We start from the raw sequence: 27,041 nt of genomic DNA on the forward strand, positions 1-27,041 counted from the left end.
CTTCTTAGCCTAGCACAAAAAGCGCGAACTTACGGCCATATATACGAGTACTTGTTTTTTACTAAATTGAATTTTTATTAAAGTAATTGAATTTATTTTCATTTTTTTAAATTAATATAACAAATTAAAATTTAAGTTCAAATTAAACTTAAAATTCATTTCAATTTTATTATTGCTTTTTAATATATTGAATTTTTATTAATTTAATTAATTTAATTAAGTTTAATTTTTTTTTTTTTAATTAAAATAAATAATTAAAATTCAAGTTCAAGTTAAATTAATTTATAATAAATGAGAGCCACCGTGGTGCAATGGTTAGCATGCCCGCCTTGAATACACAAGTTTTTCAGCGGTGGATTATCCCATCTCAGTAATGCTGGTGACATTTCTGAGGGTTTCAAAACTTCTCTAAGTGGTTTCACTGCAATGTGGAACGCCGTCCTTTGTCATTGAGCTTAACATGGAATCGGGCAGCACTCAGTGATAAGAGAGAAGTTCACCAATGTGGTATCACAATGGACTGAATAGTCTACACTGAAAAAAAAGTTTACTTGGATCTAAAGATGTTGACCTTCCTTTAAGGATTTTGGTATTGATTCCGAACCAAAGATGCGGGTTCTTTAAAATAAAGACTTTTTTAGCAACCTATCTGGCTTTAAATTTAGGACCAATATAATTAAAATTGGGATACAGATCTCATTTATCATTTTTTCATTCTCTTTTCGCGGTTTATAATTAAAGGTACTCACGTACAAACAAATGTCAGTTTAAATATCTAAATTATAAAGGATACTTCAAAGTAAAAACCGTTTTCTTAATTCCAAAAAAACTTTAAACCAAAAACGCTAAATCCTCAAAATAAGTCTTAGCCTATATTTCAAGCGTTTTTATCTTAAATCTAAAGTTTCAATATTTCAGTTAATTTAAGGACAATTTCTTTAAATCAAAAATATGTTTCTTTACTTTAAGTAAAATTAGCCTAAGTTCAAAGACATGCAACTTTAAGGGAGGGACGCAAATTCACAAAATTTGTGTCCTAAATTTAATGAAAAAAATGTTTGAAGCAAATATTATAAACTTTATTGTAATTAAAATTGCATTATTTTAAAGAAATTTGTCCTTAATATTTTGTAAATTTCGCATCCTAAAATTTAGGTTCCGAAATCTTTAATATCACGTAAATATTTTTTTCAGTATAAGTGAGCCTGATACATCGGGCTGCCACATAACCTAACCTAAATTAATTTTTTTTTAATAATTTGCATTTTTATTAAATTACCTTTCTCCCATTGCCCCTCGTATGTGGTAAACTGAGTAAATCTAAGCCAGTATTCTTCCCAATTTCTAGATACTGTCGTTGATTGAGTGCATACGGATGACCGTACTGGCTCAATAGATGTAAGTCCCATTGTATGGGGATTGAATGTGGGCTGTTTTGTTATCGATGAGGAAAGCAAGCGTGATGATGAAGATGCTATGAAGTTTGTTCTTGGTTTAGATGCTTCTATGGTTAGCTAGTCATTGTTACTATCAGTTTTTCTGGACTTATACCAGAATTGTTATTACTCGTCTTTTGTTGTTAGTTGTTTTTATTGTACCGATTTTTTTGTTATTGCCCTTGTTATTGTCCAATAGACCAGCAAATAAATTTTAATTAATTGTTTGTGATTTGTTGTGTACCAAGAACAAAAAAAATGAAGAAAACAAAAACCAACAACGACTAGAAAATACCATTGCCATGAATGAATGACTTGCTCCATTGACTTCATCATAACAATACTTTCTAGAGACTAACATTCTATTCCTCATCATCATTCTAAAGGCCTATAAACCATACCCTCCCCAACCTAATATGGAAAAGAATAATGTTTTCAACTTCAGTAGGAGCAATGCCAGCAACACTATCCACTAAAGCGGCATAATTTATTAGAATTGATATTAAACTTCTCTAACAAGACCTTAGAACCTTGTCATGAATCTCAAATGGTTGTAAGTTTATTGAGGGGCCCACAATTGATTGGTCGCTCTGCTTCAAACGAATTTCATTTAAATGCTTGATTAATTTGCTAGTCATAAAATTTATTAGTTACTTCTTTAAATCACAAGAGAAGAGATTGAATTTTTTGAATAATTTGAAAAAAAAAACTCAACGTCAAATAACAAAATTCTAGCGGATCAAATGAAAACTAAGCCTTAAGAACCGGTTAAAATAAGGGCTACCATACAGAAGAATTGGTGGAAGAATTGCCACAAAAGGACATATCACAAGTCCACAAGTCTGGTATTGAATTTTATACTCTCATGGTATTAAAGTATTAGAACAATCTATTGTTCGATATATTCCAAAAGTTTTGTCCTTTCTGTTGGAAAGTTTGTCCCAGACTAGTTCAGGAGGATCAGCCTATGGTGTAATTCTAATAAGTTGTCCCAGGACGTGTGCTTTGGAATGAGTCCAATACGTGCCCTAAAGTGTAAATTTACCCCTATATAACAAACCCATTTTAAAGTGAACGGTCCTTTCCATACGTTTTGACTGGAACTGGTCCCCAAACACACCAGGGACTAGTCTTGTACCGGTCCTGGGGTTTATCCATTTCCCGTAAGGAAATGAACCAATTTTCATAATTCTTGGACACAATCTCCGATGTGATGAGCAGGGTTGTCACTAGTGCCAAAAAAAAAAAACTATACAAATTTGAAGAAAATTTACAAAAAAAGCTTATTTTGTCAAAATTCCAATAGAAAATTTTCTCAAAATTCTATTTCTTTAGAAAATTTTCTCAAAATTCTATTTCTTTAGAAAATTTTCTCAAAATTTTATTTCAATAGAAAATTTTCTCAAAATTTTACTTCTATAGAAAGTTTTCTCAAAATTCTATTTCTATAGAAGATTTTCTCAAAATTTTATTTCTATTGAAAATTTTCTTAAAATTTTAGTTCTATCGAAAATGTTCTCTAAATTTTATTTTTATAGAAAATTTTGTCAAATTTTTTTTCCATAGAAAATTTTCTCAAAATTTTATTTCAATAGAAATTTTTCTCACAATTTTATTTCTATAGAAAATTTTCTCAAACTTTTATTTCTATTGAAAATTTTCTCAAAATTTTATTTCTATTGAAAAATTTCTCAAAATTTTATTTCTATTGAAAAATTTCTCAAAATTGTATTTCTATTTTGTCAAAAAAGAGGAAGCACGCTCAAAATAATCCCAGACAACTGCATTGATATTGATGATTTGATGGTGGCAAAGGAAAAGGGAAATGTTGGTATGAATTTATTTCGGCATAAGCCGACTATCATAAACCTTTTTTCGGAAGGTTAAAGTGTGGTTCACCTTGGGTTTAGTGAACTGAATTTATTCTGATAATTGGTTGATAGTTTTGCTGCAAGTAGAGAATGCTGATGAGGAATGTGGTAATTCTGAAACGTGCGTCCATCCAACCATCTTGCAGTCTATAGGGTTTTGCCCAAATAAATTTGACGAACATTCTTTTCCTCAGTTGGTTAAGCTACTCTTGTAGTTTAGTCAACACAATGGTTTTAAAGCTGAGATCAAAACAACAAATATGATTGAAGTATAAACCAACAATAAAAAACAAAACACGAATTTTATTTCTATAGAAAATTTTCTCAAAATTTTATTTCTATAGAAAATTTTGTCAAAATTTTATTTCTATAGAAAAATTTCTCAAAACTGTATTTCTATAGAAAATTTTCTCAAAATTCTATTTCTATCGAAAATTTTAGTTCTATAGATAATTTTCTCACAATTTTATTTCTATAGAAACTTTTCTCAAAATTTTAGTTCTATAGAAAATGTTCTCAACCATACCAAATTGTCTCAAAATTGTATTTCTATAGAAAATTTTCTCAAAATGTTAGTTCTATAGAAAATTTTATCAAAATGTTATTTCTATAGAAAATTTTGTCAAAATTTTATTTCTATAGAAAATTTTCTCAAAATTGTATTTCTATAGAAAACTTTCTCAAATTTCTATTTCTATAGAAAAATTTCTCTAAATTTTATTTCTATAGAAAATTTTCTCAAAATTTTATTTCTATTGAAAAAAATTATATTTCTATAGAAAATTTTGACAAAATTTTATTTCCATAGAAAATTTTATTTCTTAAGAAAATTTTCTCAAAATTTTATTTCTTTAGAATAATTTCTCAAAACTGTATTTCTATAGAAGATTTTCTCAACATTCTATTTCCATAGAAAATTTTCTCAAAATGTTATTTCTATAGAAAATTTTGTCAAAATTTTATTTCTATACAAAATTTTCTCAAAATTGTATTTCTATAGAAAATTTTCTCAAATTTCTATTTCTATAGAAAAATTTCTCTAAATTTTATTTCTATAGAAAATTTTCTCAACTTTTTATTTCTATAGAAAATTATTTCAAAATTATATTTCTATAAAAAATTTTCTCAAAAGTTAATTTCTATAGACAATTTTCTCAAAATTTTATTTCTATAGAAAATTTTCTCAAAATTTTATTTCTACAGAAAATTTTCTCAAAATTTTATGTCTATTGAAAATTTTATTTCTATTGAAAATTTTCTCAAAATTTTAGTTCTATAGAAAATTTTCTCAAAATTCTATTTCTATAGAAAATTTTCTCAAAATTTTATTTTTATAGAAAATTTTCTCAAAATTTTATTTCTATTGAAAATTTACTCAAAATTGTATTTTTATAGAAAATTTTGACAAATTTTTATTTTTACAGAATATTTTCTCAAAATATTATTTCTATAGAAAATTTTCTCAAAATTTTATTTTGTATAGAAAGTTTTCTCAAAATTGTATTTCTATACAAAATTTTCTCAAAATGTTATTTGTGTAGAAAATTTTGTCAAAATTTTATTTATTCTCAAAATTGTATTTCTTTAGAAAATTTTCTCAAAATTTTATTTCTATAGACAATTTTCTCAAAATTTTATTTCAATAGAAAAGTTTCCCACAATTTTATTTCTATTGAAAAATTTCCCACAATTTTATTTCTATAGAAAATTTTCTCAAAATTTTATTTCTTTTGAAAATTTTCTCAAAATTTTATTTCTATTGAAAATTTTCTCAAAATTTTATTTCTATAGAAAACTTTCTCAAATTTCTATTTCTATAGAAAATTTACTCTAAACTTTATTTCTATAGAAAATGTTCTCAAAATTTTATTTCTATTGAAAATTTTCTCTAAATTTTATTTCTATAGAAAACTTTCTCAAATTTCTATTTCTGTAGAAAATTTTCTCAAAATTTTATTTCTATAGAAAATTTTCTCAAAATTTTATTTCTATTGAAAAATTTCTCAAAATTTTATTTCTATTGAAAAATTTCCCACAATTTTATTTCTATAGAAAATTTTCTCAAAATTTTATTTCTATTGAAAATTTTCTCAAAATTTTATTTCTATTGAAAATTTTCTCAAAATTTTATTTCTATAGAAAACTTTCTCAAATTTCTATTTCTATAGAAAATTTACTCTAAATTTTATTTCTATAGAAAATGTTCTCAAAATTTTATTTCTATTGAAATTTTTCTCAAAATTTTATTTCTATAGAAAACTTTCTCAAATTTCTATTTCTATAGAAAATTTTCTCAAAATTTTATTTCTATAGAAAATTTTCTCAAAATTTTATTTCTATAGAAAATTTTCTCAAAATTTTATTTCTATTGAAAATTTTCTCAAATTTTTAGTTCTATAGAAAATTTTCTCAAAATTTTATTTCTATAGAAAATTTTCTCAAAATTTTATTTCTATAGAAAATTTTCTCAAAATTTTATTTCTATTGAAAATTTTCTCAAACTGAGGTTCTTCTTAGTTGGCGAGGAAGATTTTGCAAAATCTACCAAAACATCAAGAATTCTACCAATCTACCAAACAGTAAAAAATCTACCATGTTTAGTAGAATTCTACCAACTGTGGCAACCGTGGTGATGAGTCGTTACAAGCTATGACGCTGAAGGTCACCAAGTTCGAGGTGACGCGGTTAGTTGAGCATAATAATAAACAACTAACAGTGCAAGGTAATATTGGAAAGTGAAGGGAATGTTAACGTAGAATCAGTAGAGGTGTGCGATCACTCTAGCCACATGTACCTACATTTCCTCCCATTCCACAACCAGGAGTATGCGATCACTGCAGTACATCATCCGTTTTCCCATTCCTCCGCTAAGGGTGTGCGGTCGCTCTAGCCTCGTGTACCTTACCATTGTGTCCTTTCATCTCACATGGCGGAAGGACAAGGAAATCCGACTTTTCCTGCACCACCGTATCCTTTCGTGTCACACCGCCAAAGACCCACACTTGACCCACTTTCATTCACTTCGCCGTTTCCAATCACTGACATTCCCCGAACACAACCAAATCACGGGAGTAGGGTTCACCACTCCGCGCGCACACGACATCACAACCACCGTGTTGCAAGCGAGTTCGCCTTGCATACACAGGGTTGTGGCTTCAAACCCAGTTTCGACCAAACACCAAAAAGTTTTTCAGTGGTAGATTATCCCCTCTCAGTAATGCTGGTGACAATTCTGAATGTTTCAAAACTTCTCTAAGTGGGTTCACTGCAATGTGGAACGCCGTTAGAACTCGCCTATAAAAAGGAGGTCCCTTTTCATTAACCTTAACATAAAATCGGGCAATACTCAGTGATAAGAGAGAAGTTCACCACTGTGGTATCACAATGGACTGAATAGGCTAAGTGAGCCTGAAATATCTAACCATAGCTGTGCAGAGCCGCTGGTCGCCTGCCAAGATTTGAGCAAGAAGAGGGCCTTTAGGTACCGCCCTCACCACACCCAGAGATCCACAACCCGTCATAACCGCACCCAGGAGGGCTCCATAAAATCTGCACCACCGTCTTCTCCTACAAAATCTCAAACTTTGAAACACAAAATTCTCACGGCGATAAATTCGATTACCTTAAAACCATAATAACCGTGCCTTCTCATTATCTCAGTCTGTACAATAAGTTTCTGTGACGTACCCCGGCCTCCCGAGAGTGTTACCCTATACAAAGATCGGGTAAATCGACGGTTACAAATCTCTATCGGACTGGGTTGGCAGCTGTGGTTTAGTGATTAATCTAAGGAAAACAGATTTAGTGCTCTTCACCAGAAGAAGGAAAATTAGTGGATATAAGGACCCAGAACTTGAATGGAAAATATTGGTCCTCTCAAAATCGACACGGTACTTGGGAGTTGTCTTAGACTCCAGACTTAATTTGTAAGAAAATACAATGAATTATCTAAAGGCCTAGGCGACAATACACATTTGTCAAAAGTTGGTAGGGGAACGTTGGGAAATGAAACCGCCGTCCTTTTTTAATTGGCTCTATACAGCAGTAATAAGATGAGAACAACGGCTACACCAAACCAACGGAAGGATGGAAATACACGAAATGACATAGCATAGAGGTGGTGATTATGATACCTATTAGGTAATAGTAGGGAGCCACCGTGGTGCAATGGTTAGCATGCCGGCCTTGATTTCACTGCAATGTAGAACGACGTTTGGACTCGCCTATAAAAAGGAGGTCCCTTGTCGTTCAAGAACATATCGACCTCTTAAAACTAACTACAAAGCTGACAAAAACTTATATGAATAACTAGTCCCTAATAACCGTTCTCTGAAAAAAAATACACAAGCACATAAAGAAAAAAAAATATATGAAAAATAAATGAAAAAAAAATCATGAAACATTCACTGGTAAATAAAAACAAGATGAAAAAACTTGTTCATGTTTAATACACCATTCATTTCCGTTTCCGTTAGCCTCATCAACAGCAAACTACCCTAAGGGAGGTAACCATTATGTTGGTAAAATACAATGGACTTTGTGACTTTCCTGTTTTCCAACTCTATTAAATATTGTGCAATATTAACAACGGAAATTTGTTTTCTTCATGGCCTTTCATTTGTTTCTGTTTTGCTTCATTTTTATTTTCATACATTCCCTATGGGTGAATTTGGGGAGAGGGTGAGGTCAAACATTTCATTCATGTCTTCACAACATATGAAAATAAGAAATGATTTTTTCTTGCTTCTTTGTACATTTCATACTGCGGTGACCCTCTTATCGGGTAATTTGCTTAATGTGGAAACAACCGAAAGGAGTTGATTATAATCTTAACAAAGCAGAGATTTTTCACAGCAAGTAAGGCACATTGGACATGCACAGAGAAAATTTTGTAGGAAAACTTAATACGTAAAAAAACTGAAAAATATTTAAATTTAATTGCATAAAATTAAATTAAAAACAAGTAAGGAAAGTCTAAAGTCGGGCGGGGCCGACTATATTATACCCTGCACCACTTTATAGATCTAAATTTTCGATACCATATCACATCAGTCAAATGTGTTGGGTGCTATATATAAAGGTTTGTCCCAAATACATACATTTAAATATCACTCGATTTGAACATAATTTGGTAGACTTTTACAAAATCAATAGACTCAAAATTTAAGTCGGCTAATGGACTAGGGTGGAACACAATGTTAGTAAAAAAAATATGGGAAACATTTAAATCTGAAACAATCTTAAGGAAACTTCGCAAAAGTTTATTTATGATTTATCGCTCGATATGTATGTATTAGAAGTTTAAGAAAATTAGAGTCATTTTTCAACTATTCGACTAAGCAGTGGCGATTTTACAAGGAAAATGTTGGTATTTTGACCATTTTTGTCGAAATCAGAAAAACATATATATGGGAGCTATATATAAATCTGAACCGATTTCAACCAAATTTGGCACGCATAGCAAAAATGCTAATTCTACTCCCTGTGCAAAATTTCAACTAAATCGGAGCAAAAAATTAGCCTCTGTGGTCATATGAGTGTAAATCGGGCGAAAGCTATATATGGGAGCTATATGTAAATCTGAACCGATTTCAACCAAATTTGGCACGCATAGCTACAATGCTCATTCTACTCCCTGTGCAAAATTTCAATTAAATCGGAGTAAAAGATTGGCCTCTATGGTCATATGAGTGTAAATCGGGCGAAAGCTATATATGGGAGCTATATCTAAATCTGAACCGATTTCCACCAAATTTGACACGCATAGCTATAATGCTATTTCTACTCCCTGTGCAAAATTTCAACTAAATCGGAGCAAAAAATTGGCCTCTGTGGACAAAGGAGTGTAAATCGGGCGAAAGCTATATATGGGAGCTATATCTAAATCTGAACCGATTTGGATGATATTTTGCAAGTTGTTCGAGACTCATAAAATATTGGGATGTTCGGAATTGGAGGAAGATCGGTTGATATACACGCCAATTATGACCAGATCGGTGAAAAATATATATGGCAGCTATATCTAAATCTGAACCGATTTTTTCCAAAATCAATAGGGATCGTCTTTGAGCCGAAACAGGACCCCATACCAAATTTTAGGACAATCGGGCTAAAACTGCGAACTGTACTTTGCACACAAAAATACATCAACAGACAGACAGACGGACAGACAGACAGACAGACAGACAGACAGACAGGCAGACGGACATCGCTAAATCGACTCAGAATTTAATTGTAAGACGATCGGTATACTAAACGATGGGTCTCAGACTTTTCCTTCTTGGCGTTACATACAAATGCACAAACTTATTATACCCTGTACCACAGTAGTGGTGAAGGGTATAATTAAACTAATTTATTTTTTTTTTTTTTGGGGTGGATAGTGGGTAAAAATGCCTTCACGCATCTGACAAGAACGTCTCCCGTCGTAAGCCGGACTCGATCGATATATACCGATAATACCGTCTACAAAACCCGACCCTTATCGACCCTGGAGTTTCGCTCCACCTTGGTCCAGTTTCCACACTATTTCGAGGTGGACACAAAAAGATCAAGCACCTACATGAGCTTGATCTTTTCGTCTACCGTGTCACCGTCCAGACCAGAAAAAAATTTCACGAAAATTTTCCAATTAAAATTTTAATTGAATTTTATAGAACATTCAATTAAAAATTTAATTGATTCAACAAAATTTTTAATTGAAACCAAAATCAATCACAAAAATTAATAGTAACAATTAATTTTTTAATTGACTTTCAATTCATTTTTTTATTAATACTATCATTTCTGTGAATGAAAACATTTCAACTAAAAAATTAATTGGATCAATTATTTCGTGATTGAATCAGAAAAAATTGTGTGAAATCTGTTTGTCTACCGTCATATTTTCTCATTTCCGCTCATCTATTCAGTCTACTTGTCACTCTCATTTTGATTTTTCGGTGCCCCAACGTATGTAGCTGAAAAACGTTTGAATCGTTTGGTCGGTTCTCCATCTTTAGACCAAAAATCTTCTTCCTTTCTTCAGACCGAAGGTCTATTGGAATCATGCCAGTTCTGATCAGTACCGCCAGGAGCTTCACCTTTTTTTGGCAGCAGGCCGTCTAAGTTCGCCATTAGTCTACTGAGTTGCTGCATATCCAATGCTGTTCGTCCGCCGTAATTTTTCTATCAGATTCCGGGGATCCATTTCGCCTACTTGTGCCTCTAATACCGATCTTGTGTTGCCCCATCATATGAATCGTGATTGAATAAGAAAAACATTTTTTTTGTGTGAATGCTGTTTGTCTGCCGTCATTTTTTCTCATTTCCGCTCATCTATTGAGTCTACTTGTCACTCTAATTTTGATTTTTCGGTGCCCCAACGTACGTAGCTGAAAAACGTTTGAATCGTTAGGTCGGTTCTCCATCTTTAGACCAAAAATCTTCTTCATTTCTTCAGACTGAAGGTCTATTGGGATCATGCCGGTTCTGATCAGTACCGCCGCAGCAGAAGAGTTCGTGCCTTATTTGCATGTCTCAGTGCGCTTGCCCATATCTCGCTTCCGTAAAGTAAAACACTTTTACAGGCTTCCATCAGGAGCGTCAGCTTTTTTTTTGGCAGCTAGCCGCCTAAGTTCGCCATTAGTCCGCTGAGTTGTTGCGTATACAATGCTGTTCGTCTGCCGTCATTTTTCTATCAGGTTCCGCTCATCCATTGCGCCTACTTGTCCCTCAAATTCCGATCTTGTTGTGCCCCATCGTATGTATCTGAAAAACGTGTGATACGCATCATCGGGGCAATATTGGCTATGATATTTGCCTTTCTTATGCAAATACATTCGGAAATATCATTGTCCAGATAGCATCTGTGTTATGTAATAGTTCATGTCCCCGTGATGTCTGTTCGTCCACTTCTCTATATCAGGGATAAGTCTTGCTGTCCACCTGCCGTATATATCGCAGTTCCATCAATCCTGCCACGTTTGCATAGTCTCTCGATTTATCGCCTCTAACGTGTTTGTATTAAGTCTGTTCTCCAACTTTGGATCAAAAATCTTCTTCCTTTCTTCAGCTTGAAGATGGGGTCATGATGGCTATGATCATCACCGCCGCAGCAGATACAGTGCGATATGAGGGGGTTACACGTAAAAGGGCGTACTTTGTACTGCCCGAAGAGGTCTCTCTTCCGTAAAGCAGAACACTATTACAACCTTCCATTAGGAGCTAACCTACGGGAAATGGATCAACCACAGGACCGGTACAGTACTAAAGGGTGATACGGTCAAAATTTGGTCAATATAAACTTGACGTATTTCTTTCAATTTTGCATTTAAAAAACCTGAACACCCCCATTTTGAAGGTGTGTGTGTGTAGAATGTTGCTCCTATTTTGATTTTGGAATTCACTCTTCAGTTGTCAAAATGCCGTCCAAGCAAGAAGAGCAGCGTATCAAAATTTTGCTCGCCCATCGCGAAAATCCGAGCTACTCGCACGCAAAGCGTGCAAAATCGCTAAAAGTTGCCAAATCAACCGTTACAAATGTAATTAAAGTGTTTGGGGAACGTTTGTCGACAGCCAGGAAGTCTGGATCGGGGGGAAATCGAAAACCGGAAGCCGCTGAGACGACAAAGAGAGTTGCCGCTAGTTTCAAGCGAAACCCTAACCTCTCTCGTCTACAACCGTGCATCGAGCCAAAAAACGAGCCGGACTATCGACTTACAAGAAGGTAGTGACTCCAAATCGCGATGATAAACAAAATACGACGGCCAAAGCGCGATCCCGGAGGCTGTACACGACGATGCTGACGAAGTTTGACTGCGTGGTAATGGACGACGAAACCTACGTCAAAGCCGACTACAAGCAGCTTCCGGGACAGGAGTTTTATACGGCAAAAGGAAGGGGAAAGGTAGCAGATATTTTGAAGCACACAAAACTGTCAAAGTTCGCAAAGGAATATCTGGTTTGGCAGCCATCTGTACCTGTGGCTTGAAAAGCAACATTTTCATAGCTTCCGGGACTGTCAACCAAGAAATTTACGTGAAAGAGTGTTTGAATAAACGTCTGCTGCACCCTCAAAAAAAAATCGCTTCTTTAACATATGTTCCAAACATATTTTGCAGGAAGCACATATATTATTGCATACTGCCGAAACATTAATATGTTTGTTTTATGTGAACATATTATATGTTTGGAAGCATTTTGAGCCAAAAATATTATATGCTTGGAAGAATTTTTCCCAAACACGATTGTGCTCATTCCCTAACATACTCGTAATTTTCACTTCCACGAAATTTTTTAGTTATTGGAACCTTTCTCTGTAATACAAATAATGTTGAAGAAATTATTCACTTTTATAAATTTTACCTTTCGCCTGCACGGAGAATCAACCGAGGACCATAAAGTTTGTAAGCCAACACACTATCCACTGGGCTACGTAGCTGTTATAGTCACCAGTAGATAAGTATCGTTTTAAGTTACATTTATATAGCATAGTTTGCAGCGCCCACGAGCCCATGCAAACATAACATTATTTAACAGAAACAGACATTTGTTTGCCACGTGGAGCAGTGGTTAGCATGTCTGCCTTGCATGCAAAGGGTCGTGGGTTCAATCCCTGCTCCGACCGAACATTTTTTTTTGTTTTTTTTTTTTTTAATTTACACATTTATATTTATACTATATTAATTTATTTTAAATGAAACTTCGAAATGTGCGTTATATAAATATAAACGAAATTGACTGATTTTTGGATAAAATATTATTTTTTATTGCAAAAATAACAATCTTGTAATAAAAAACTGTTTTTGTACAAAACTTTAAAATTCGGAAGGAATTCAAAAACTAACAAAAGAAGAACGTGGAGTCGAGTATAAACATACATACGTAATTTTATAATATAAACATAAATTTATTTAGGAGTGAACAATTTTTTACTAGCATTTAACACCATCGCTCTAAAATTCCTTTTATTTTTCTTTAATAATTCATTTTAAAGAAAATAAACTTTTTAAATTGTTTTAGCTGTAAAAGTCGAACTTAATGCCCGCTTTTATATTTGATGGTGTCCGTCAACTCCTCGAGGACTACTTTTTAATAAAGAGGAACAAAAGTTTGTTTTTTTACATTTTACTGTGTAATTTTTCACTATTTCCTCCTTATTTCATTTTACTGTCCCAACTCTAAAAAGAGTATAGTGCCCTTTCGTTATTTTTATGAAGACCCCTGATTTCTTTTAACGAACCATGAAAGAAATTGTGCCCATAATGCCAAAATGATAAACCCAACGCACGTCCACACATACATAAAATGCTGCTCTCAAGGCGAAAACATATGCTGTTTGTTTTTCAAATGTCTATTCTCTTGGTTCCTAATGTCTATTCTCTTTATTCAAATTAAATAATATTTAGACTTAAACATATCAAATTTTTGGCCTTATCATAAAACAGTTTTCCGAAACAACATACAAGCGGTTTCACAGAAATTGTTCTCTTTTGACTCTTTTGCTGTGTTATATTGATATCTTTCGTCAACTCTCCCGGTTTCCATCTCTATTTCTCTCTATACTCTCTTTGTCGCTTTGAATAAAATATCACAACATATGTATGTTTAGTCGAAATTTGTAAATTTATATATGTTTGTATTCACACATATGGTTTTTATGAAACATTGATGCCCCAAACATAATATATTCTAACATATTAACATAGATGTCCCAAACATTTAGTGTTAGTTTAGGAACATTACATGTTCGCACTTAAATATATTGTGGTTTAAAATCGTGCCCGAAACACATTTTGTTTATATCGGAACATATGAAAAACATATTTTTCTAACAGTGTGCCTTTCCTGAAGAAACACGGTTGTTCCGTACTGTTTTGGCCGGATTTGGCATCTTGCCATTACGGTAAAAAGGCCATGGAGTGGGACGCCGCCAACAACGTGCAGGTGGTTCCCAAGGACAAGAACCCTCCCAACACGCCAGAGCTCCACCCAATTGAGAAATACTGGGCTATTGTCAAGCGGAACCTAAAGAAGACCAAAAAAACTGCTAAGGACGAGCAGCAGTTCAAGGCAAACTGGCTTTTTGCGGCGTAGAAGGTGGACAAGGTGGCTGTACAAAATCTGATGGCAGGTGTCAAGCGTGAGGCCCGGCAATTCGGATTTGGAAAAGCGAAAGCCTAACTGAATATTTTTCCTGAATTTTATACTAATTGAACTTGAAAAAGAAATTTAATTTGATTTTTTAAATAAACGATTTCACCGATTTACACGCGTTTTCCCTTGACCATATTTTGACCGTATCACCCTTTAGTCCTTGGTATGCATGGACCAGCCCTAGTTCTGGTCAAGACGTATGTAAGGGGTCGTTCACTTTAACATGGGTTTGTCATGGACGGGGTAAATTTACACTTTAGGACACATCTTGGACTCGTTCCTTAGGACACGTCCTGGGACATTTTAGTAGTAGCACTCCATAGACAGGTCCTCATGAACCAGTCTTGGACAAACACTTAGGAATCTGTTTCAGTTTTGTTATCCGACCATCGCACCAGAAATGAAAAACTTTTAAAATATATTGAAAAATAGGTTACTCTGGTAATTCTACTTCACCAAATGTTTAGATCCAATAAGATTTTTATATCATGCGAGTATGGAAATCATTAAATTGTGACTATTTAAAAACTGCGACAACTGGATCACCGGTACCAGTCCTGTGATAGCTCCGTCAGTGGCAATTTGTACCGATTTCCCGTAGGGTATGTTCGCCATTATTCTGCTGAGTTTTTGCGATATCTGCGTTGCTTTCTTAGCGACATAGTCTATTTGCGTCGAGAACTTCAGCTTTGTATCCAATCGTATTTTTAGGTATTTTATAGCGTCCCTCCTTTGAATAACGACATCGTCTATCTGAAGGCCAATCAACGGTGATACGTGTCGCCACATGATTAGCAATCTATCTTGTATTTTGCAAGTTCTAGTCCATGTGTCCCCAAACAGGTTAGCCTAACCTGACCTATGCCTCCATCATAGGTTAGGTTAGGTGTAGTGGCGGCCCGATCAGGCTCACTTAGACTTAGACTAGATCAGACTCACTTAGACTATTCAGTCCATTGTAGTACCACAGTGGTGAACTTCTCTCTTATCACTGAGTGCTGCCCGTTTCTATTGTAAGTTCAATGACAAGGGACCTCCTTTTTATAGCTGAGTCCGAACGGCGTTCTATATTGCAGTGAAACAACTTAGAGAAGCTTTGCAAAACTCAGAAATGTCACCAGCATTGCTGAGAAGGAATAATCCACCGCTGGAAAACTTTTTGGTGTTTGGTCGAAACTGGGTTGAACCCACGACCCTGTGTATGCAAGGCGGGCATGCTAACCATTGCACCACGGTGGCTCCCAATCATCACCTGTGTATGTTTTCTCTGCGCTTCTTTGGAGTTTCGCGCTTGTACCGCCGCTGCGATATCGTCAGCGTATACGACCAAAAAAGTTACCACTGACATCCCACATTACCACGTCGTAGCTAATATTCCATAGACAGGATTGCTCGCTGGCCAGCTCCTGATGTGATTTCGACCCTTTTAGTTCCGTCGTTGATGTTATATATATCAATAAATATTCAGACTTTGAGATAATTTCTTATTATCCGCATGAGGTACACCCGGAATTTCAAAATTATGCGCCAATGCGTGTGAAACGTCCGTCCATCTGAGGCTATTAAATGCATTTTTCAAGTTTAGGGTTAAATTAAATTAAATAAATATTTGCCATTTATCTTCTATTTAAAAATGGAAAAATTTCATTCTTAATATTGTCATTGTGTCAATGAAAATTTTTCTTTAGCTAAATTTTAAGGAAATTTTCTTTGAGTGTAACTATGAAACTTTTTTCTCCACATGTTTTCCAAATAATTTCTTCACAAAGAAAAACCTTCTTATGGTTTTAACATTAACCTCTGGCTATCTGGAGTGGAGTGAGAATCATTAACCCTCATTTCATCCACCCACTACATTTCCTCTTCAAGGCAAAGAAAAACCGAGTAATTTCTTGCTTCATTTGCCTTTTTTTTGGGAAATGTGTTTTTCTCACTGGCATTGTGTGGTCTGCCAAATGTGCAAAAAAAAAAAAAAACTAACTAAAGGCCAGCAACCCCAAAAACGATAGACGGACAGACAACAAAAGTAGAAGCAGCTCGTTTCCGTCAAAAACATTATGACAAACCCGGTGGCAATGAAAGAAATTTTCATTGTGGCCAAAATCAACAACAGCAACCAGCTACAACTATTTCCTTCATGGGCAGTTTTCATTTCGCCTCCCCCCTACCCAAAGTTCCTTGTCATAAAACTAATGATGATAATAATCATCATTTGGGCAAAATTGCCAAAAACGAATAACCCGAACTGACAAACATGAGTATTCTTAACCCTCTTTAACATTTGGCTTTATTTCCCCCGTATGTGTAGGTAGTGATAGTGGCTGGAGGCTGCCAAAGTGCTCCATCATTATGGTCATGTCCAATGACTTTCTTGATTTTTGATGAAATCTGTTGCCATTTGTTTTCTTTTTCATTACCATTTCTTCCAACTGTCCCATCTGCTAATAAATGTCTTGTCATTGGTTTATTTTTTTATTTCCGAGTGTCATAATGTCCAAATGAGAGTGGGATAGAGTTACAACATAAACATAGGAGACATATGTAACTTTGCCTATAAGCAATATATGGTTGTGATGACAATTTTATTATGTCTTGTCTATATTATCATTCTAACATGAACCGATGAAGAAATTGCTCCGATTTCAATTTAAGATCATCAAGTGAAATGAAATTCAAGATTGAATTCAAGTTTTGTCTTTATTCGTAATCTAGTCTATTCGTGGTAAATAAAATTAGTGTGAAAAAATGATTATACTTCGATATCAATAACAAATCGCTATCATACATTCTTTTAAAGGGATTAATAGGAATGTTCGCGAAAATAAAGTTAACTTTAAAATGTATGTTAACATTGTCTTAACGTTAACAGAGCTCTGTAAAGTGCTTGACAGAGAAAAAAAGTTAACTTTAAAAAGAGTAAAAAGCACAAATACAAAAGCGACCACTGTGCACCAATGAGTTGACGGAAAGGAAGGCCTTGCGGCTCAAAAATGCAACAGCTCTTGTTGGTGAGAACGAAAAGCGGAAGTATATTTTGAATATGCCGTTCAGCGAAGCAGGTTTGCTGATGGAGGCCATGCGCGATGTGGGTGTGTCTGGAGATAAATCGGATGACATATCCTCCACTGACTCTTTCTTTTTTCCAAGGTTCAAAGAAGCCTTTAGAGTAAAGCAGAGATTAACAGGTAAGAAGGATATGTCAGAAAATAACTCGATGCGCCTCCTCAAAGCGAATGAAACCATAAAGAGATGGGAGATAACGAATAAGGAGCTCATGGAAGGTAACTATATATCAAGAGGGTGTAACTCTTCGAAACTGAACTTTTTTCCTTATGGAACTCGCGGATTTAACCACAGCTGAAGCGGGTCGCAACATAAACAAGATGGATGAACCAAGCTCGTCCTCTCGTTCCCAGGTCAGGGGAAAGATAGACCGAGACGGGATATTGTGTGCGTCCAGTCCATTAGCGGCCTCGAAAGGAAAGCCGAGCCAGCCTCGAGATCCCGCCAAGAGTGCTAATGGATCAAAACTTTCGGCAGATGATGTGTCATTTAGCCCTGAATCTGAGGAATATGGATGACACAAGAAAAATAGCACTAAGGATATGGCTACAACTGAGGTCACAATAATAATGAAGCCTAGAAACGAACATGGCGAAAACTTGTACAACAAGGGTTGTATTAAGGTAGTGATTGTCGATGAGTCTAGTAAGGACATAAGAGTAAAATAGGAGAATTGGAAGCGCCTGGAGAGCAAATTGCTGTTCGAAGTCTCCGAAAGAATATGTCAAGGAACTTTGGAAATTTACCCCTGAATCTGAGGAATATGGACGACACAAGAGAAATGGGACTAAGGGTTTGGCTATAACTGAGGTCACAATGATAAAAAAAGCCTAGAAACGAACAGGGCGAAAACTTATATAACAAGGGTTGTTTTAAGGTAGTGACCGTCGATGAGTATAGTTAGGACAGAAGAGTAAAAGAGGATAATTGGAAGCGCCTGTAGAGCAAATTGATGTTCGAAATCTCCGAAAGAATATGTCAAGGAACTGGAGATACTCCCTACATTGGGAATATACAATAGAGACAGGGGCATAAAATCATGCATTGTAAAAACCAAAAGACTCTTGCAAGGTTTAAGGACACAATTGGAGGGCTGGAGTTATGGGAGGATTCGAAGTTCGAAGTAACCCGAAAGACGAGGAGAAGCGGCAACCTAGGATACGGGTCTTCAATACGGGGCCCATGCTTCCACAGGATCGCCTACTGACCATGTTGAAGGAGCAAAATAGAGCAGTCTATCCCTCTGACGACTGGACGATACTAAAGATGGACCCCCCAACCGAAGCAGGGAGAAGCGTTATATTGGCAGTAAATGTGGAAACGATTGAGAAACTCGAGACATATGGTCATTAGCAGTGCTCTCGTTAGACCGTTAAAGGATATGGAGGAAAGGTTGAGGGATCGCTCAATAAGTAAATGATGATAAGAATAGTACAGATAAACCTGCATCACTGTGAGCTAGCTTCCTCTAATCTAATCCTCCACTTACTTAGGCATAGAATAGACGTCGCCCTGGTGCAGGAACCTTGGATAAGAGGGAGAATGATAGTGGGCTTAGACCATAGGAATTATGAATGATTTCATGGAAATAAATTGTAAACATGAATTTTAATAAGGAAAAATATAGTCTTTTTTTTAAATCAATTTTGTGGCACGGATCAGACAGCACTGATTTTGGAACAGAAGGCAGTTGGTTTTATCGTCGGCTTACTTTGCACACGACTATGCTCCGTTGCCACCACCTCAGGCAGTGAGAGATTTGGTAAAGTACTGCAGTAACAAAAAAAAAGAGAATTTATAATAGGATGCGACGCAAAGGCTCACCATAACCTATGGGCGAGCACAGACACCAATTCAAGACGAGAAAGCTTGATGGAATACATTCTGGAAAATCAGCTGCAAGGTCACAATAGGGGACGAGGAAGGAAGTTCTCGATTTGACTTTCAGCAACTAAATCTAACATTCGCGTGACGGACTATGTCCGAAAATCTCTTGTATATATCTCGGCGAAACGAGCTGAAATTGAGGACATTTATCAAGTAAAACGAAGCCCAAAAAGGATAGCAAATCCAAACCTAGTAGAGGATAAGTGGATAAGTGGAGAGGATCAACAAATGATTTTTTTTATTTAAATCGTGTGATTGGATCAGCATACAAAGGCAAAACTTTATTTGCTACGTTCGAGAAAAATGGTCGAGCAAAATATCTGGCGTTATAAAGAAATAACATATCCACATCAAAATGACAACTTCAATTGCGGCGTTTTCGTATGCCACTATGCCGATGCTATTTTAAATAATCAGGATATTTTTTCTTTTAATCCATCATTATATAGGGAGTAAAGAAATATTTTTTTTTAGTTTAAAACTGCGACGCCTTACACTGTGGTGAATCAGAGCAATTCGAAAATCTGTGTAATGGTTGTAAACGACCAATATGTCAGTTGTGTCGAAATAATTAAAACTAAGCACTAGATTACTCAATCGACTTATAGCCCAATACCATATCAAAATTAAAACTAAAAATTTATCTAAACTTTGGAAGATTAAGTGCACGGCACAACAAATAAAATATTACTTGAGTAAATTAACTCAAACATACAGCACTAAACTATACCCAATAATAAGAATATGCATGTATATACATTTTTGGAAAAGATAAGTGCAGGACACTTAATGAACACAAAATCATTGAATTAAATAAACAACTTTTTATTTTTAGAATTATTTCATATGTAGTTTCTACTCATCGTGCCCTAAAATTTGGTATATGGGTGTATATTGGCCCCTCTATTGTTTTTGCTCAGTGGTCATATTTCTTTTCAATTTTTACTCAATCGACACTTAAATTGCAAATACCTCGAATTCTGGCACAGCGTTCGGTTTTGTATTTTAACTTTTTACTCTTTTATTTTGTTCTCTGTTAAGCACTTTGCAGAGCTCTGTTAACGTTAAGACAATATTAACATAAATTTTAAAGTTAACTTAATTTTCACGTACATTTAATAAGAACAATCAAAATTTCTCAGAGAAAAACTCACATTAATCGTAGACACGGTATAACTGGTACCTATTACGGAGTTGATATTTATTATTGTACTACTACCCCAAAGTACCAATAACAGTCCTTTAGTGTGGGACTCAGCAGTGCTCTCGTTAGACCGTAAAAGGATATGGAGGATAGGTTGAGCGATGGCTTAGTAAGTAAATTATATAATAGTACAGATAAACCTGCATAACTGTGAGCTAGCTTCGACTAATCTGATCCTCCATTTACTTGATGGAATACATTCTGGAAAATCAGCTGCAAGTTCACAATAGGGGGACGGATTTCACATTCGAAATCCGCGCGTGGAAGGAAGTTTTCGATTTGACTTTCAGCAACTAAATCTAACATTCGAGCGACGGACAATGTCCGAAAATCTTTTGTATATATCTCGACGAAGCGAGCTGAAATTGAGGACATTTGTGAAGTAAAACGAAGGCCAAAAAGGATAGCAAATCCAAACCTAGTAGAGGATAAGTGGAGGAAAACACTCAAATGTTACAAAACTTTGTTCAACAAAATAGGGGAACAAAGCGAACAAGACGATTTGTTCTTTTAAAATTTGCTAATATCAAAAATAAAATTTGTGGAGACTCTCCCATTACACCAACATTAGATATATTAGAAATCAAACGCCTAGAAGGCCACGAGAAGCTGTACAATTCCATCGTCGACATCGTACAACGAAAATAATACATACACCATAACATGTGAAGAGGGACACAATTTATTTTACGATGAAGGAAAAATAAATATTCCCTCACACTGCACAGGACTAATGTTTTTGCCAGTATTACATAAATGCCATTTTGTTCTGGTATACTTGAATGTATCAAGAAAGGCATTATTTTATTTAAATCGTGTGATTGGATCAGCATACAAAGGCAAAACTTTATTTGCTACGTTCGAGCAAAATGGTCGAGCCAAATATCTGGCGTTATAAAGAAATAACTTATCCACATCAAAATGACAACTTCAATTGCGGCGTTTTCGTATGCCACTATGCCGACGCTATTTTAAATGATCAGGATATTTTTTCATTTAATCAATCATTATATAGGGTGTAAAAAAATATTTTTTTTAGTCTAAAACTGCGACGCCATGGACAGCGTCTGCTTACACTGTGCGGAATCAGAGCACTTCGAAAATCTGTGTAATGGTTGTAAACGACCAATATGTCAGCTGTGGCGAAATAATAAAAAATAACCACTAGATTACTCAATCGACTTATAGCCCAACAGCATATAAAAATTAAAACTAAAAATGTATCTAAGCTTTGGAAGAATAAGTGCACGGTACAACAAATAAAATATTACTTGAGTAAATTAACTCAAACATACAACACTAAACCATACCCAATAATAAGAATATGCATGTATATACATTTTTGGAAAAGATAAGTGCAGGACACTTAATAAACACAAAATCATTGAATTAAATAAACAACTTTTTATTTTTAGAATTATTTCATATTTAGTTTCTACTCATCGTGCCCTAAAATTTGGTATATGGGTGTATATTGACCCCTCTATAGTTTGTGCTCAGTGGTCATATTGTTTTTTAAATTTTAACTCAATCGACACTTAAATTGCAAATATCTCGAATTCTGGCACAGTGTTCGGTTTTGTATTTTAAATTTTTACTCTTTTATTTTGTTCTCTGTTAAGCACTTTGAAGAGCTCTGTTAACGTTAAGACAATATTAACAGAAATTTTAAAGTTAACTTAATTTTCACGTACATTTAATAAGAACAATCAAAATTTCTCAGAGAAAAACTCACATTAATCGTAGATACGGTATAACTGGTACCTATTACGGAGTTGATATTTATTACTGTACTACTACCCCAAAGTACCAATAACAGTCCTTTAGTGTGGGACTCAGCAGTGCTCTCGGTTAACCGTTAAAGATATGGAGGAAAGGTTGAGAGATGGCTCAGTAAGTAAATGATGCTAAGAATAGTACAGATAAACCTGCATAACTGTGAGCTAGCTTCGACTAATCTGACCCTCCATTTACTTGATGGAATACATTCTGGAAAATCAGCTGCAAGTTCACAATAGGGGGACGGATTTCAAATTCGAAATCCGCACGTGGAAGGAAGTTTTCGATTTGACTTCAGCAACTAAATCTAACATTCGAGCGACGGACTATGTCCGAAAATCATTTGTATATATCTCGGCGAAGCGAGCTGAAATTGAGGACATTTATGAAGTAAAACGAAGCCCAAAAAAGATAGCAAATCCAAACCTAGTAGAAGATAAGTGGAGGAAAACACTCAAATGTTGAAAAACTTTGTTCAACAAAATATGGGAACAAAGCGAACAAGAAAATTTGTTCTTTTAAATTTTCTACTATCAAAAATAAAATTTTGGAAGACTCTCCCATTATACCACTGTTAGATATATTAGAATTCAAATGCCTAGAAGGTCGCGAGGAGCTGTACAATTCTATCGTCGACGTCGTACAATCTGTGCGACACATAACGAAAAAAATTCATACACCATAACATGTGAAGAGGGACACAATTTCTTTTACGATGATGGAAAAATAAATATTCCCTCACGCTTCACAGGTCTAATGTTTTTGCCAGTATTACATAAATCCCATTTTGTTCTGGTATATTTGAATGTATCAACAAAGGATTTTTTATTTAAATCCCGTTATTGGATCAGCATACAAAGGCAAAAATTTATTTTTTACATTCGAGAAGAAAGGTCGAGCCAAATATCTGGCGTTACAAAGAAATAACATATCCACATCAAAATGACAATTTCAATTGCGCCGTTTTCGTATGCCACTATGCCGACGCTATTTTAGATAATAAGGATACTTTTTCATTTAATACACCATCATATAGGGAGTACATAGAAAATGTTTTAATCGAAAACTCCGACGACATGGACAGCGTCTGCTTACACTGTAGTGAATCAGAGCAATTCGAAAATCTTTGTAATGGTTGTAAATGACCATGGATACTTCGGATGCTACTATCCAGAGGAAGAATAGATATGCTGTCATGTTAGTTGTGCCGAAATAATTAAAAATAACCTCTAGATTACTCAATCGACTTATAGCCCAACACCATATAAAAATTAAAACTAAAAATATATCTAAGCTTTGGAAAAATAAGTGCAGGGCACAACAAATAAATTATTACTTTAGTAAATTAACACAAACATACAACACTAAACTATATCCAATAATAAGAATATGCATGTATATACATTTTTGGGAAAGATAAGTGCAGGACACTTAATAAACACAAAATCATTGAATTAAATAAACAACTTTTTATTTTTTAGAATTATTTCATATTTAGATTCTACTCATCGTGCCCTAAAATTTGGTATATGGGTGTATATTGACCCCTCTGGATACTGGATAGAACATCAGCGCAACGATATTCTGGATAAATCGTACAAATGTTTCATCCGGTACTAAAAGAAAACCGACCAATTAATTTCATAGGTACCAATTACGGAGTTGCTACCTAACACTTTTTTACTACACCAAGGTACCAATAATGCAACTAAATTTAAATGAATCTAAATTTTTCTGAGAAAAGCTCGTATCAATTGCAGACAATCATAACAGGTATTTATTACAGAACAACTACATCAATATACAAATTAGTGATCTATAGTACAAACCAATAATCGATTTTTCGACTTTTCGATTATTGACTTTTAATCAAAAATCGATTTTGGATTATTTTTTCCAATCAATATTCGATGTTTTAAATCGAATTTCATAGAAATAATGATTCTACAAAATAATCGATTCTATGAAATCTATTTGTCTTTTTATGAGTGTTATCAATAAGAGTTAGTAAAAAATTCCAAAAAGTAGTGTTCCTATCAAACATGTTATTTTTCTTTTTTTATTTGTTTAATATATTTTTACAATGTTCAAGGAAATTGAAAACACAAAGTATTAATTTCCACCAATTTCATATTTTACTTAATCAAATCATATTTTTTATTCTTATTGGTAATAGAGAATAGGTACATTTCAATTTAATTGAAACCAATGAATAAAACATTAAAATCTATTTTTGACAGTCAAAATTAAAAATTAGTTGAAAATCTTAAATCGATTTTACGATTATTTTTAGGTTAATACTCGATTTCGATTTTTATGCCAAAATTTTAATAATCGATTTTCGATTTATAGATCCCTAGTACCAATAATAAACCCGTCTAGTTCTTTCAGAGAAAATTCGTATTAATCACAGACACGGCATAAAAGGTCCCTATTACGAAGTTTCTGCGTATTATTGTGCTACTACCCCAAGATATCAACATTGAAACAGTCTAAATTTTATAGAGAAAAGTTCATACTACTCGCAGACATGCCATAACAGGTACATATTATGGAGTTACAAACATATTACTGTACCACCACAAGGTACCAATAATGCAACTGTCAAAATTTTCAAAGAAAAGCTCTTACTAGTCGTACACACCCCATGTTAGGTACCTATTACAGTACTACTAGACCTATCTACCAGAGCAAAAATCGTATTATTGGCAGATATGCCATTAATACGAGTACTATTACGCAGTTGGTACCTATTACTGTGCTACCACCTATAGGAACAAATGTGTACATTTTAAGTCAGAAAAGCAGTGACATTTCTGAGTGTTACGATTTTAGCACCCCAAAACGACTGCGACGGACGACAAAGTGATTCGAAATATTAAATCTGCGTGTGGTCGTATTGCTAGGAAGTCTCCTTACGAGATAGTCAACGAAACATTTATACACAGATGTGCTCGTGTGGATCCAGCGACCAAGGAACAGTTAAAGAACGTGCTTCGAGGAAGGTGACTCCTAACGGTTAGAAATGTGATAGATTATCTGTATAAGACATATAAAAGTTCACTAGTCTGTACTACGTCGAATTATTACGCGGATTTGACGCTGAATTTATTAATTAATGAGGCATACTCCCGAAGCGAATCAACGAATAAGCACGAAACGCACATCTCAATTTGCCAGCAGTAATGTTGAATTAACAACCTGACAACATGCTTTTGGTTGTCATTTGCAATTATTGGAAGGCGACCTGATTCTCAATTAGTCTATCGGATGAATTTATTGTTGATCTTTGGGCACCAAGAGTATACTCGGATGGTCTACGGAGACTTTAAAGTTGAATTACACACCATGCGTCAATCCGTGCGTTGATGGAAGGGTTGATTTTGTTCTGTTTGCGGCAGACTATTCGAGCTTTTGATTTCAAAGAGAAATTTCAACTCTTCAATCATCGGACGCATTGTACGCATGGTATGTAATTCTACCTTTAGAATTCTACCTTTAGCTGTATATAATCGTTCTACGGGTTGCTCATTGTACATCGTTCGCTCGAGGTTTGGTTATAATTTTTGTGAAGTATTAAGGACTTGAGGATTGTTACAATTCAACCAATGAGATCTTCGGGCCTACAGTTCAACCACTGAGATTTTCAGATCTACAGTCTAACCACTAAGATCTACAGGCCGACCGATGAACCTACAGTTCCACTACGGAGACCTTCGGGCTTACAGGTCCAGCTCTCAGACTTTCGGGCATGCAGTTCCATCACTGGGAACTTAGTATCAACAGTTTCTATCAACAGTAGTCGTCAGTAATACTAGCTTAGGTTAAAGTGGCAGTGTGATTTGATTCAGGCTCAATTAGACGATTCAGTCCATTGTGATACCACATTAACTAAAAGTACCTATTACATATAGACACTTCTAGTTTTTTTTTTACCGTTGAAACCACGCGATTAATTTCTTCTGTTGAACCAACCTGATTGTTCCAAAAACATTAGCAGTAATACTAAAACCGAACGTGACCGACTGCCGAACACGAGACGGCTATCGATACCGAAAATAAGTCCAGGAGTCCCACGAATTATCTTTGAGACTATTCATATTAACTACCTATCATCTACGAACCGAAGTTCTCATTGACTGTCTATCATCAAAAAACGGATCTACCAATCATAGATTAACCAACCAAGTTATCATCAAAGAACGGAAATTCTTATAATTTTCTGATCATCTATGGACCGAATTCCTCATCAACAAATCATTTTGAACAACCACCAATCATCTATAAGCCGGGTAATATTTAATCATCCTACCAACAAACACAGTTCTTCCAATGAAACCTTCGGTGCTATAGTTCCTCCACTGACACCTTAGGCCTACCGTTCCATTGCTGGGGTCTACGGATTATCAGATCCCACTGACGACTATCACAGCAATATATATTGAAAATAAGTCCAGCCATCCTATGAATCATCTTACAAACAATTCATATCAACTACTGAACCGAATTTCTCATCAATAACTACCGATCTTATCATCAACGAACAGAAGTTCTCATCATCTAACATAAGTATATACGGGCAGAATTCCTAATCAGCGAATCATCTTAAACAACCATCTCTGCCAGCCAATATTTGATCACCCAGCCAGCAAATTACGACCATCA

Source organism: Haematobia irritans, chromosome 3 (assembly GCF_050003625.1).
Source record: "Haematobia irritans isolate KBUSLIRL chromosome 3, ASM5000362v1, whole genome shotgun sequence".
In the NCBI taxonomy this organism is placed as follows: domain Eukaryota; kingdom Metazoa; phylum Arthropoda; class Insecta; order Diptera; family Muscidae; genus Haematobia; species Haematobia irritans.